The sequence below is a fragment of the Amblyomma mixtum genome, chromosome 9 (assembly GCF_055824585.1).
Source record: "Amblyomma mixtum isolate Tamu chromosome 9, ASM5582458v1, whole genome shotgun sequence".
NCBI classification, from domain to species: Eukaryota; Metazoa; Arthropoda; class Arachnida; order Ixodida; family Ixodidae; genus Amblyomma; species Amblyomma mixtum.
This window is the reverse complement of record NC_143020.1, coordinates 107,184,045-107,197,862: the sequence shown is the minus strand read 5'-3', so window position 1 is coordinate 107,197,862 and position 13,818 is coordinate 107,184,045. Positions and strand designations below refer to the sequence as shown.

The following is a 13,818-nucleotide window of genomic DNA, read 5'->3' as shown; positions in this document are numbered from 1 at the left end:
TATCAGCCGGGCGCACGAAATTAACAGCCGAAATATTATGTGAATAAGAAGTATGTTATCGTAATATGAAGCCAGCATTTTTTCTCGCGAGGTGGTGAGACGATCGAAATACGATCGCACATAGGCACGCAAAACATAAATAAACAGCGATGATTACTGCAACAGGCGTCATTGCAGGATAGACAGACGATATGTACCGTGGCCTAGTCGAAACAAGCGCGTGCATCGCGCAAAACATCGCATGAAGAACCGCAGTCCTTCTAGTCCATAAAAAAATGGCCGCGCGAGCTTCCCGCCACCATACCACCAAGCCGTCGTCTGCTAGTTGCTCGAGCGCTTCCAGCACAAAATCGTCCCGGCGAGCATGGCTGCCCGTTGGCAGCCCGAATCCGCTAGCAAGAGAAAAACGAACGCGGTCTGGGCAGCCACCGGAAGTGCGCGGAGCAGCCAGATGAAATCGAGCGCCTGGAGCCGAGCTGTGGCAGCCCGCAGTACATTCCAGTACACTATACCCGCAGGTAGCCAGCGGCAGCCAGAGGCGCATAATCGAAGAGGCCCACCGACCTCCTTTCGCAGTTCGCCCACTTTCCACAGTGGGGGGAAGGGACGCATGTGGAAAGGGCACTCCGTGATGATAATCACGCCAAGAGGCGCTGCTGAAACGGAACCCAGCGGCGCATGTAACGCGGAACGAGATAAACTACAAAAGCGGCCTTCAGCCCCTGGCTACCTCTCTTTCTTATTCTGTTCCGCAAGCACTACCCTTCTCTTCGTTTCATCTTACCCTCCCCCTGACGGCTGAATGTTGCACCGGAAAAGCGGAGTTCATACGCTGCAGCCGTTAGAATGTCTTCTGTGACCAGATGCGGAGATGAACTGCTGTGAAGAAGGCGTTGGTGTCGCCGCCCGATCGCTCGTGCTCCAAGCCTCATTGGTTCTTTCCGATTCATCACGGTGTGACGTCACAGCGACGTCATACATTGCGTGGGATTACAAAGGCTGTTGCCCTGAGTGTTCCGTCAGTGGCCTCCGAATCCTCGAGCTCGGGGTGAAGAAAGCGTTTTTTCCAACCTGGAGACACTGACCCTGTTCTGTGAATGTGCTTGCATTTACCTGCGTCGGGTGGCTGTCTTCGGCGATGTGCAAATCAAAGGCTTGGGCGACCAGGTAGAAAAGCACCATGAAGCCAATGGGTTTGCGAGCGAGGACATCAATGTTTAGGCATTGGAAGTGCATTAGTTTAGCATGTGGATAGCGCCCGCTAGTTGGGTTTACACAATGCCCCGAAGGACAGTCATCGTGGCGCTGCTGTTGGCAGCGATGTTTGCGTCGCTTGTTCAGAAGAGTTCGACCGGCAGATTGGTCAACCAACTCCTCGGTGGAAGTTCGGATGTCGAGGAAGACGCCAAACTGAGCCCGGTAAGTGGATGGCGGAGGACGGCTCGTTGGTGCGTAATTCCGATCTCTCAACGGTGCAGTACGCAAAATTAGAGTTTGCCTCCCAGTTTGCATGTCAATTGTTTAAACGATGATTGTGGCCCAAAATCGTCTGGAAGTAGGTAAATGATTTATTTGCTGTCACTTCTGCATAATTCCGTACTCTCAACGGTATACAGAGAGCTTTATAACCGAGATTTCGACCTTTGAGCGGCATGAAAAAGACTCCTAGAAGGAAACACACCCACAGAATATGGTAAATAGACTGCATGTAGCTAATTCTATCCTCAACGCAAAACGGTTAGAAAAATTTATTTCGCACAAAGCAATTACAACTTTTCTCTTTCGCTTTCAAAAACGCAGAGCTAATGCGTTGCTCCACAGAAACGATGAGATTGAGTGCTTTTTGTTGAGCTGTAATCATTATCGTAAATTTTTTTCATATTTTCCGCTAGGATTCTTTAATCATGATCGCAAAAAGTATTCCCATTTGCCGCTAGGAGTCTCAGCCTAACCAGCAGCTTAACCGTTGAGCTAATGTAATCATGTCTCGTCGGTTCTCGCATCTCGTACACTGATGAAGTTCTGTTTCGTTTTATGCAAATGCAATCAGCACAATCACCTTCAAAGCCTTCTTCCTAAGCATCGAAAGTTCTACGTGATGCAGGCTACTGCACATTTTATGCAGCCTTGGACCAAAACATCGCCGTATGAAATTGGCGTGCAGGTTGAAGTGACCTTTTTATGACGCGTTATTTACAAGCCTACTCTTAGCATCAAGGTTTCTTAAATGAGAGAGTGAACTTTGACCTGTGCCTATAAACACGCAGTTCATAATCTCTTCATATTATGCCAACAATTGTGACTTTCGCATGTAATAGCCCCGTCTTAATAGGTTGTACTGTTTATTACACGCTACTGTGCGCAGAAAAGTGACTCCTCCTAGATTGCGAAAATGCGGGGCTCAAGTTTCTTTTGCACAGGTGTAGCACCGCATCTCCATCCTAAACCAGAATTAGTTTTTCATAGTTTAGATATGCGAGGTGTGGTGATTGGTTTGTACAGCTTCCTACAAATGGACTGCTAGTTATATGATAGTTGTGGTAAAGTGTCCAGAGCTGCGCACTTGGGTTGCGAGAGCGCAAGAACTGCACACCTGCGAAACCCGTTGCTCCTATCACGTGCGAGCGACTCGTAAAGCGCGCCTGCCGAAGGAGCACGCGACAACTCGAATGTCTGTCCCGCGCTTATTCGTCGTTTTGTGCCCGTGTTTATCGCCGCCTACTGTGCACGTTGAAACATTTTGTTGGCGTAACATTAATAACAACATCTTTAGTCCAATGTGAGGCTCAGTCTGCATTCCGTGACGCTGTCGCGCGAGTAAATCGCTTAAATCTGAAAAAAAAAACAAGAACGAAACTACGCTTACATGCACAATTACTGCTTATGAATATTTCAATCAGTTTAACTCTTCAAATAGTGCGACAGCTGCATTTATAACAAACGTATCTGTCACATTACAGGTAATGCGTCAGAAAAGACGTTAAGAAATTAACTATATCCAGCAACGAAAATATTACAGAAGATAGTGGTGATGTACGGTATGGTGCGAAAGGGCATGGTATGTTGAGTTTAACGTCCCAAATGTCAACGAAGGCTATTAGTGACGTCGTAGTTGAGGGCTCGTGAGGAATTTACACTTCCAGAGACATTGCGCAGTGCACGGATGTTTTGAGGATTTCTGCCGCCGAAATGCGGCCGCCACGGCGGGGATTAGGTTGATAGAGAACAGCTTGGTGTTGTTCTTAAATTGCAACCACGTATGAGTATAAACAAAATTTGACCTCAATAAAACGGTCACGTCATACCAAGGCTTCTCTGTTGTTTTCATATAGAAGAACTTTCTTTTTTCTGCTCCCATGTGTCGCGATGATCGCATGCCCATTTCATTCACCGCACCATCGATCCCTTTAGTTAGTGCTAATGTGTAACGGGTCACGTGAGAGACAGAGAAAAGTGAGTACTACAGAGAATGTTTACTACATTCGAATTGGAGCGAAAGCATGGATTAGTGCTACGTAGAGGACGACGGAGAGCAGGCAGTGCCGCAGGACGGAGGAGATGGAAGTTGATGAAGATGACGCTCTGCAATGCACAGCGCGAGAGTTTGGTGCAGTTTAACACCTAGGCGTGTTGGCTGCGGCGATAGCCTAGCACTCATGGTTATGTACAGAGAGATTATATGCAGACAAACTAAAACTACTTACAGAGGTAGGCGCTACATAGCACAAACTTGATAGAAAACATAACAGAACTGAAATGCCGGCAAGGATATACACCGCAACAGTAGAGGAAACCAGTCCGGTAAAAGTCCAGCCCTTCGTAAATGTCCGTTACCTGCAGCAAAATTCGGCTGAAATGAATTCTGTGCGAAACAACAGGTTCAACGTTGCAGTCTTGCATTAGCGTTTTCCAAAGGCTGTGAAGTCCAATATGAAGTATACAATCATAGGGCTTCGAGTCAGGTTGGGAAACAACAAGGTGGCGCACAGTGTAGGAATTCAGCAGAAAATCTCTGTGTAGCGTCCTCTGCAGCACATCCCAAAAGAAAATCGCGTCTTTGCAGTCTATAAACACTGTTCAATTGTTTCAGGCACATTGCACGAGCGGCAGTTTACAGAAGGCACGAAAATGTTTTTCCTATCGAACCACGTGTTGACAGGTAGAGTTTCGGAGTGTAGTTTATACAAAAATGGTTTGGTGCAAGGAGAAATTGGCATTTTACGCACTCGCTTTAAAACATCATGAACCCTGTGGTCTCACTGAGCGGCCCTTAAAGAAGATCTCTTCGCGCAGTCACTGGTTCGACTCCCAGTCATGGATATTGATTCAATTTCTTTTTCTCTTTCTCATGGTTTGACCTCAAACTCAGCTGAAGGTCAAATTTATGCGGTCCGTGATTGAAGCCCGAGGTGCCGTAGAGAAGCTTTCGCTTTGAAACAAGGTAGTATGAAGCGAGTCAAGCGAATCAACCCGGCTTCCGGAAGCAGTTGTCATGTGAGACCCAGCTCGCCGAATTCACCCACGACATTCTACAATACTTAGATGACCTTGTCCAGAACGACGCTATCTTTCTCGACTTTTCAAAAGCATTTGATCGTGTTTCCCATAGTCATCTTCTTTTTAAGTTGTCATCGCTCGGCATTCCACAAACTTTGCTCTCCTGGCTAGAACACTTCCTTAAAGGACGTAAGCAGTTCACCTATGTTAATAACTGTCGCTGAGCTTTTACCGACGTAATATCCGGCGTAGCTCAAGGTGCAGGCTTATCACCTCTTTTATTCCTCATCTACATCAATGACCTACTGATCAACATAAAATCCACGCTACGTTTATTCGCAGATGACTGCGTAATTTACAGCCCCATCCACGGCGCTAGCGCCATTGCCGCTCTTCAACAGGATCTAACCACTATCTCAGCGTGGTGTGACAAATGGCACATGCCTCTTAATCTAAATAAATGCCAATCCATATCATTCTCCCGCAAAAACACAGTTATTGATAGCACATACAACATAAAATCAGTCGCCGTTACCAGAACATCATCTTATAAATACCTAGGAGTACACATCACATCATCACTGTCATGGACAACACACATTCAGGCCATCTGTTTCAAAGCATCACGCACACTTGGTTTTCTCCGGCGCAATCTAAAATCTGCATCACCTGAAGTAAAAAAGTTGGCATACATAACATTCGTACGTCCCAAATTGGAGTACGCGTCATCTGTCTGGCATCCATCACAATCATATCTCATCTCAGACCTTGAATCCATTCAAAATCGCACCGCCCGTTTCATTACATCGCAGTACTCAAGAAATGCCAGCGTAACATTACTAAAACGATCCCTCGGCCTTCAAACTCTAGGAACTCGCCGTGTTATTTCCTGTCTATGCCTCTTTCACTCTTTCTTTTATCGCTCACCAAGACATTTGTTGGTGCAGCCACCCCCACGAAATTCACGAAGGAAGAGAGAAGGAAACAAGAAAGAAACAAAGAGAAACAAGTAGTTGATCGATCGATGTGACTCGACAAATCCTCATTAGCGGTATTGGTTCTACATTTCGCTTTGTCTTTGAACTGGAATTTTCCGCTGCTTTTTCGTTCCGGTGCTGCTTGAGCTTCCGGCAGAGGGAGACTTCTGGGAGATGATGCGGTGGTTGGTTAAGGTGGTTGGGTTTTGAATTCTGGAGGGTAGGGGAGGGCTCTTCCATAGAGTAAGGGCTCCCGCCTCCACCCGCCCCCACACACACACTATACTGCCGACACAGTGAAACAACCAAAGAGAAAGTCAGAGAGAATACAAGGAAAAAATTACATGCATGCAGCTATATCGGAAGCGGACATCGGGCACACGCCTATTAGCAAGAACATACCGTTAGACGCTGCCCTGAAATCTGTGCCACGCCATCAGTGACAAATGAGTGGGCTCTTTCTTTCCTGCAAACCTCTTATTAGGTCAAGCCTAATGTATTACTGTGTACTTTCCAGGAGCTGTACGTTTGAATGTGCGCGGATTCAAGCAGCTTGAGCAACTCACAGCTGCCCTCCGCCTTACTTCGACATTCCATGGAATACACGCAGGGAGCAAGAAAGGCCTCAAGCATTACTAATTGTTGATTTACTCTTCCTGGACAAACGTTGAATATTCTCCTGGTCTCGCTGCGAGGAAATCACCTTGGAATCCATGAAAAAATAAATAAAGAATAACTAAAATAGAATGGTTCCGCGACTTTCATTGTGTGGCAAGTGCAACAATAATATCAGGCGATTTTTGCAGAAATGCTCGACCCCATTCGTTGGGTACGTCTCCCTCTCCGCAACACAAGTTTCGAAAATTCGGGGCGGAATTTTCTCCAACGTAGAAAATAATAAAAAAAATGACAAAAAAGACCTAAGCACGGTAAACATCTGAGAGACTAAAGATGTCTTTGACAAAGGTTTTGGAAAAGTGGCAGAATTTTACGCCTGGCAAGCGATTTTTGTGACATATTTACAATGCCTATATTAGTCATTTGTGACAAGTGATAGTTATAACAGAATTTGAAAAGTGTTACAGAAAGATGGCGTAATATGTAGTCGACGCGGTATACTCTCGGTGAGGCCACTGCACAGAACAATTGGAAATGCACGTACTTCACGACGAGTTAAAACAACTGGCAGCGAAGTTTCGATTCAGAGAATGCAGCATATCGCACGAGCTTTAAAGAATTGAGAAACACAAAGGTGTCAATTCTAGAAATCGGAGCTTCGAACAAATGTGCGTGACAAAAATATGGCGGCTACATTAGTCGTTTGGAATGTTAGAACTCCTCAATACACCTTAGGCGTTTCATGTACTCTGTAGTAATGTTGCATAATCTTTAATGATTTACGTCGAAGCCACCCACGGCTAAGGAGCCGGAGGGATTACGGAAGCTTACTCGTGCTCGACAAGTGATTTACGAGCGAAACGAAGGCACAGGATTAGGTAGGCGGACTTCTTTTTCGCACAGTATCTGGGTTTAAGCCCCCAAAGTACATCCGGGCTATTACAGTAGCCTTAATGAAGGTCTTCGGATGAATTTCGACCATCTGGGGCTCTTTAACATACACACCCACACGGAGATTGCCGCGACTGTTCTTATATTTCGCCCACGACGAAATGCGGTCACACTGGATGGGACTCGAACCCTCTACCTCATGCAGAGCAGCAGAATTCACGCTCACGTCAAGACACCGTGAACAGGCAAGGACTCTAAGTAAACGTCACGTAGACACTAGGTCACCGTTATTGCCACGTGAGCGCTTACTACCAACGTAACCAAACGAGACTAGGGCAGTAAGTTTCGTATAGTCACACTACGTGCTGCGTGTACATGGCAACGAAGCACGGCAAGAACTATAGTACGCATAACTGCAGTGGGGGTAATCTATCTAGGCTTAGCACGGGTTAGAGCGCGAATTTTGCCCAAGGCCAACGTTCCCGGAAGACAAGCGTGGGAGCTTCTTTTCTTCGCTCGAGCACGGCACTCTGAGGCGCGACACTGAGCTGAGCGATGTGCTCTCAAGTGTACAACGTGACCCGGTCGCTTATCGGGCGCTCGGGCTCGCCAATGCTACCGCTTCACGCGTAGTGACCGACTCGGGAGGGGCAGCAGTGTGCGGATCCTCTGGCGTGACGGGTCCACGCGCACCGAAGTCACGTGACACACGTGCCACGCACGGAGCGAAAAGGACAGAATTCGCACCCCCATCTGCTCACGCGTACGTAATGCAGCCGGTCAAAAAGGGACGGTCACAAAACGGCGTAACCTGGAGGAAGGGGGGGGGGGGGGGGGGTTGCGCCAGTATGCTAGACGCGAGAGTTCTATGTAAAGCAATATACGTGTGACCTTTGCCTCCTTGTTAGAGCTCAGTTCTCGTTGTTTCGACAGCTGCAGTCAGTGCGAAATTGGCTGATGAGAATTTATGTAAATAGCCTGATTAGCATCTCTAGAACTGACAAAAATGTTTTAACACTTTCCGCAGGGAATGTAAGGTACTTTAATAACTTTGATGCCGCTAATTTTTAGCTTGAAAGGTGACAGTAATCTTAAACTGCGAGGTAAAATTGAACAAGAACTGCACTGTTCAACACCGGAATTTTATTACCGAAAGACGGCAATAATTAATTTACACAACATGGATGTAAGCTGCTTCTGGTTGTGCTAATATCTCCTTTCATGAAGCACCTGTGTCCTCTCGCCGGTGTAGCTTCGAACGTTGGCTGAATTTGACGCACAGGCGACCAGGCCGCAAGGCAAGCATCGATTTCTGGGGTATCGTCTTTTGTTTGAAGACAATTCGGTATCATTCACGCACACATATCATATGTCAAAGCGTGGCACATCCATAACGTGGGGCTAATGCAGCGTATTTATTATCACCTAAGAAGAATATTGTCACGTTGTAGTGACGGCAGTCCAGCGGTCAGTAGGACACCAACAAGACTTGGAAACGAAGCTCTTTATTTGGGCTCACTTGCACCCGCAAAAGAACTGAATCACTCGGCGGCGGCGTAAGCAACAAACGTGCTCGTCAGTCGTCGAAGTACGAATGCCCGCCGCTCGCGGCATCGCTCAATTTAAAGCCAGCAAGGAAACTTCGAGATAATCGGTCAAGATAATCTACAGTAATCTAGAACAACGTAGATGCAGCTCTTCATGGCTGTGATCAATCGAGATTAGTCCGGTCGCTTCTCGCGTCACAAACAAAAATGACAACACCCCTTTCCTGCGGCCTTGAGCGCGAACGAACGGACACTAAAATGATACGTGGCAATATTTTTCATTGCCGCATAGCCATGCCCCTCTGTTTCTGTAGGGGTAAAAGCTAATTCTTTATGGCTCTCCGGCCATAACATTCGAAACATTTTCGTAAGAGGACGCTGGCCTCTTTCATAATGGCCGGTTTGTATCCGCATATTACTGTTCGCATGTTTGCCGCAAAGTTCGTCCATACCCGAATGACCGTCAACAAAAAGGTTAAGGCCCGCATTCTTTGTAAGCAACCTTTTTCGCCTGCTTTCATACAGTTTTTGTGCCTTCTAGCGCCGCATACTAGCGCGCAGCTTGTTGAAACTGTTACGTAATCAGTAAAATCCCTCTTATTCGAATTTCATGAGTCTGGAGCAAATTTTCGAATTAATCGAATGTGCAATTATCGGGGGCATCTAAAATGACAGTACCAGTGTGTCCCATAGAGACATTTTTTGATGCCTTGAAGAAAACGGCAGTCGTTGTTTGCTTCGTGAGATAAGTTTGCGTGCTAATAAGTGAATAAGGGTGCTCAAAAAACATTTATCCTCTGCGACAAATCGAACCAAATCTCGTTTATTCGGGCAGGAAAATGCGGATGAGACACAGCGATGAAGCAGGAAAAAAAAAAGTTTTAAGAAAGTAGAAAAATCTAATCAATCCCGTAGAGGGGCTACGTACAAAGCTTGCCTGTAGAACTGCTTAGTTTGTAGCGATTTCTTAAATAAAACAGTGCCATGCCGGGTTTTGAATGGATACTGTGTTTTTTCACGAAGGCTCACGAAGATTGTATAGGTTCCCATAGAGGCCTCTTGACCGATATTCATTGCAGGTATGAGCAGTGTGTTAATTTCGGAAGGTTGTCTCGTTTTGAACTCTGCACTGTCTGATTTTGCCTCGCGGCCGGGTCGACATTGTAAACTTTGCAATGTCGTAGAATTTTGCCCTTTTCCGCTTGAGCTGGCCTCTTCATCTTCACTGAGCAACATGACAGTGTGGTAGGAAATAATTTTCTAATCTTCTATTTAGTACTTTTGAATGTTCAAGAAGGCGACGATTTGCACATTTGAGTCGGCTTTTTCGCCACTCTCCCCTATAATCTAGACAAACTCCCGACATGCATCGATAAAGGGCGGGAACAAAAAACATTATATATATTATAGCATATATTCAATGAAGACCGGCCCGGTCGGTTAGTAGTTTGAACAATCCAAATCAGTACGGATTATTCCTGTCTTCAGTAATGATTGTTAAAATTTTTTACCATGGTTAAGGTGATCCAGGCTTCTCATTTGAAACTAGCGTGTGTCAATATTGTACTTAGAAATAATCAGTGGTGACGACATGGAAGAGAGCGGTAAGCAACCTCGATGGTGGTAAAATTCCCCGCACCTGCTTCATACTTTCGGAATGCACGTTTGGAGTAAAGCAACCTTTTGAAGAATTGGTGCCGTTTATGGCTTATTTTGAAGTTCTGCAATTCCGTTTCAAAAAATTTCCACATAGCTTCAGACACTAAGAAGTTGAAATGATTGTTTTTAATCAACAAATTAAAAAATGAAGCGAAACACAATGCGTATGTGTCTGATAGACGGACAAAATGTAGCTTCATCTATCATGCACATGTTACACCTCCATTTACTTTTTCTTTATTATAATGGTAGTTTCACGGCTTCTAGGGCGCCCTGTATAATTCTTGAATTCCTCCCCCATTTCTTCGCTTTAGTTCAGTAAGCCTAAAGGTGAAATTTTGAACACACTTATTTCTGCGCTCACCCTTTTGTCTCACTATTAGTGGCGGCTATACGGAGAGGGTTCTTCACAGACTACAGCTTCAGAGCAGCTCACCGAGAGAAGCAGTCACAGAAGGCAAATACCCACCCCCCCCCCCCCCCCCCCCCCCCCCCACCTATCTCCCTCTCTCCCAGGCCGGTCTGATGCACAAGAACGGCTACCCCGTACAGGTGCACCACGTGTTCACCGAGGACGACTACATCCTGGAAGTGGACCGAATGCCGTACGGCGTAAACGGAGACACGCCCAACATGCGGCCGCCCGTGCTGCTGGTGCACGGCATCGTCTCCTCGGCAGCGGACTTCGTCATCAACAAGCCGCACCAGAGCGCGGGTAAGGCATGATTACTTACAGTTGGAATCTTTACTTGGGGCATGATTGCCTGGTGTAGTACGCACGCGGCCTCGTAAATTCTTTTGATAAAAAAAAGAAAAGATAACACTGGCCCGTAATCTTTAAAAACCGGCTTGAGTGTGGAAACCCAAGCTCAAGTTTGCCGTGTCGATCGCAGCGCCGTAACACACAGCATAGCGAGAGGAGCAAGCAGCACTGCAATGCGGCAGTGCTCAAATTTTTGTTGCTAGATTCAGTATTCTGTGCTTTAGTTTAGCCACAGCGTCCTTGACAAACATATTACAATTATGTTGATGGCAGATGTAATTTGCTGTATGGGCAGGATTTCTTCTGGCGGACAGGGGATTTGATGTCTGGCTCATCAACACAAGGGGCACGCCGTATTCAAACTACCACAGGACGCTAACCACCAAGGACCCGGAATTCTGGAATGGAGGTGAGCGCTGCACTCGCTTGTTTACAATGCAACAAATTCTTACAGGTATAGTTCATGTTTGGTTTGTTTGGGGAGCGGGGGGGGGGGGGGGGGGGGAGGGTTTAACGTCCCAAAGCGACTCGGGCTATGATGTACGCCGTAGTGGAGGGCTCCGGAAATTTCGACCACCTGGAGTTCTTTAACGTGCACTGACATCGCGCAGTATACGGGCCTCTACAGTTTCACCTCCATCGAAATTCGACCCCCCGCGGCCGAGATCGAATCCGCGTCTTTCGGGTCAGCAGACGAGCACCATAACCACTGAGCCACTGCGGCGGCCTTGTGTAGCTCATGTGTTGAATGGCAATTTAACGACGGCATGGTATGTAGAGTTGATGACGTGTGAGCAACGAAGAGGAACGTGAATATTTGCGCCACAACTCGGTTAGCTTAGCGCGGTTCACTATTCCTCAGTCTGAATGCGCATAAACACAAGAAACGACGTGCACACAAGAAATATTGTGAATTAACGTCCTTTCCAGTTCACTATTACTTAATTTTTCTGCTGACAGTTTTCTTTGTTGTTTTCTGGGCATCACTATTGGGTCTACACTATGCATCAAACAATGGACATCAACCAGGAAAGTCCTAAGCGTTCGGAACTGCGACCGTAAAGAGGCATGCGCATTTTAATGTAGTGTACGCAGCGCTCTGTATGTAGCAAGAACTGGGTATGTAACAAAATTAACAAGGACTGGGAATTTCCGGGGGTTGCTCAGTCTCCCTGCCAACGTTTCGATAAAAGAACTTCCTTCGTTTTGGTGAAGACAAGACGATTATACTTCCTCTGGTCGAAACTTTGGCCAACAGATACAAAACCTACCCCCCTCCGCCCATCCCCTCCAATCCTTGTTGATTTTATTTTTGTCCAGGGCCTCATCTTTCTGCCTCCTCTTTACCGTCGACAGAATATCTCTTCGTACACATTTGCTTGTGTGTTATTTATGAGTCTGGTAAGCTGGCCAGGAGATGAAATTTCACGCATTCCCACAGGTGGTTAGTAGTGAAGCGGAAACTGAAGGCTCGAGGCGACGGTTTAAAGACATTTTTATTTTCGCGAGCATGTGGTACGGACACAATTTTGGAAGCCGTCGGCTCGTGCTCGAAGCTTCCATTACTAAGCCAAGAAGTGCTTGCAAGTTAAATCCCAGCTGAGTGTTCACTTCCGCTTTTTTGTTTCCTTTCTATTTCTAAAATACTCCAGGTCCCAAAGTGACCCAAGCTGCAGTGAACGAAGTGTATACGCAATGTTTTCAGACATGCTAGTTAAAGCGGAAATAAAAGCAGGGCATGAAATTCAACCAAAAGCAACTGACTAAACGAAGACCATTGCAAAAAGCAAAACGCGGTTTGACCTTTTGATGTATTGCGGACAAGCAGCCTTCTACTTCGAAACCAGCGCACATTATTTTCTGCGGACACGTATAAAATGCGCTGAAGTAAGAAAACAAAAAAAATGACTGCACTCGGGTAAATAAACCACTATGAATTTATTCAGGAGCTGAAAATTGCTCAGATTTCTTAACATCTTTTGCAGCTTCGACGAGATCGGGCGGTACGACTTAGCGGCGACGATAGACTACATTACGCATGTCACCGGCTTTTCAAACATCAGCCTCGTGGTGTGGTCTCAGGGATTCACAGAAGTCATGGTGCTGCTATCAACAAGGCCGGAGTACAACGCAAAGGTTTGCAGAATTTTCTAAGGTCTTAACATGAACACCACCGAAAAGAGAAAGTGATGCTGTGACTAAACATAAGGCTATCCCATTGATAAATGCAATCAATATCACCATCGGTGACTTATGTCGCAGTAGGAAATTCTCGCTTTAATCTGCTGTCTAGTGAGAGTGCCGTCTCGCCGGGCCTGGGATTGGGTTCCCTCAGCCATGTACTTTTTTCGATCAATGTTGATCACGTCACCACCGATTAAAATTGTAATCAATTGTCCTGAGCTTATATTGAGGATAGCGGTGCGAACTGTGAAAAGGAAAATGATAGATGTAACCTTAGGAGACCGGATGAAAGCAGAGTGGGCCAGGCAGCAGACGGGAATTAGTGATGTCGTTGTCGAAATCAAAAATGAGTATGAACAGGGCATGCAACGCGAAGGCAAAATAACTTAACGCCCTTGACAGCACGGCGCGTTAATTGCTTTGTTCCTGAATAAAGAAATGCCCACTAACAGAATAAGTTCATGGATAACTAGAGAAATACTTCATGTCAAACTAATGCTAAAACGTAAACGAAAGACATTACCGCTCAACCCTAATCCTGACAATAAAGTTTATATCAGCCACCAGAGTCGGGATTTAAAGGTGCGTCTTGTAATAATGATACAGAAAAGGAAAATAGCGCATGTCCTGTGTCAGTCTTTCTTGTGTACGTCTTTTTGCAGCGATATTTTCTTTTTCTGTC

The 13,818-nt window shown here is 46.1% G+C and overlaps 1 protein-coding gene and 1 pseudogene across 3 annotated transcripts in view; one reads left to right on the top strand and one right to left on the bottom strand.

The window, feature by feature from the left end:
• The window catches only part of LOC149330582 (lysosomal acid lipase/cholesteryl ester hydrolase-like), a 181,500-nt gene that overhangs the window by 77,037 nt on the left and 90,645 nt on the right, over positions 1-13,818 (bottom strand). The gene's annotated exons all lie outside the window — the stretch shown is intronic.
• Positions 1-13,818, top strand: part of LOC149330587 (gastric triacylglycerol lipase-like) — a 48,424-nt pseudogene that overhangs the window by 25,971 nt on the left and 8,635 nt on the right.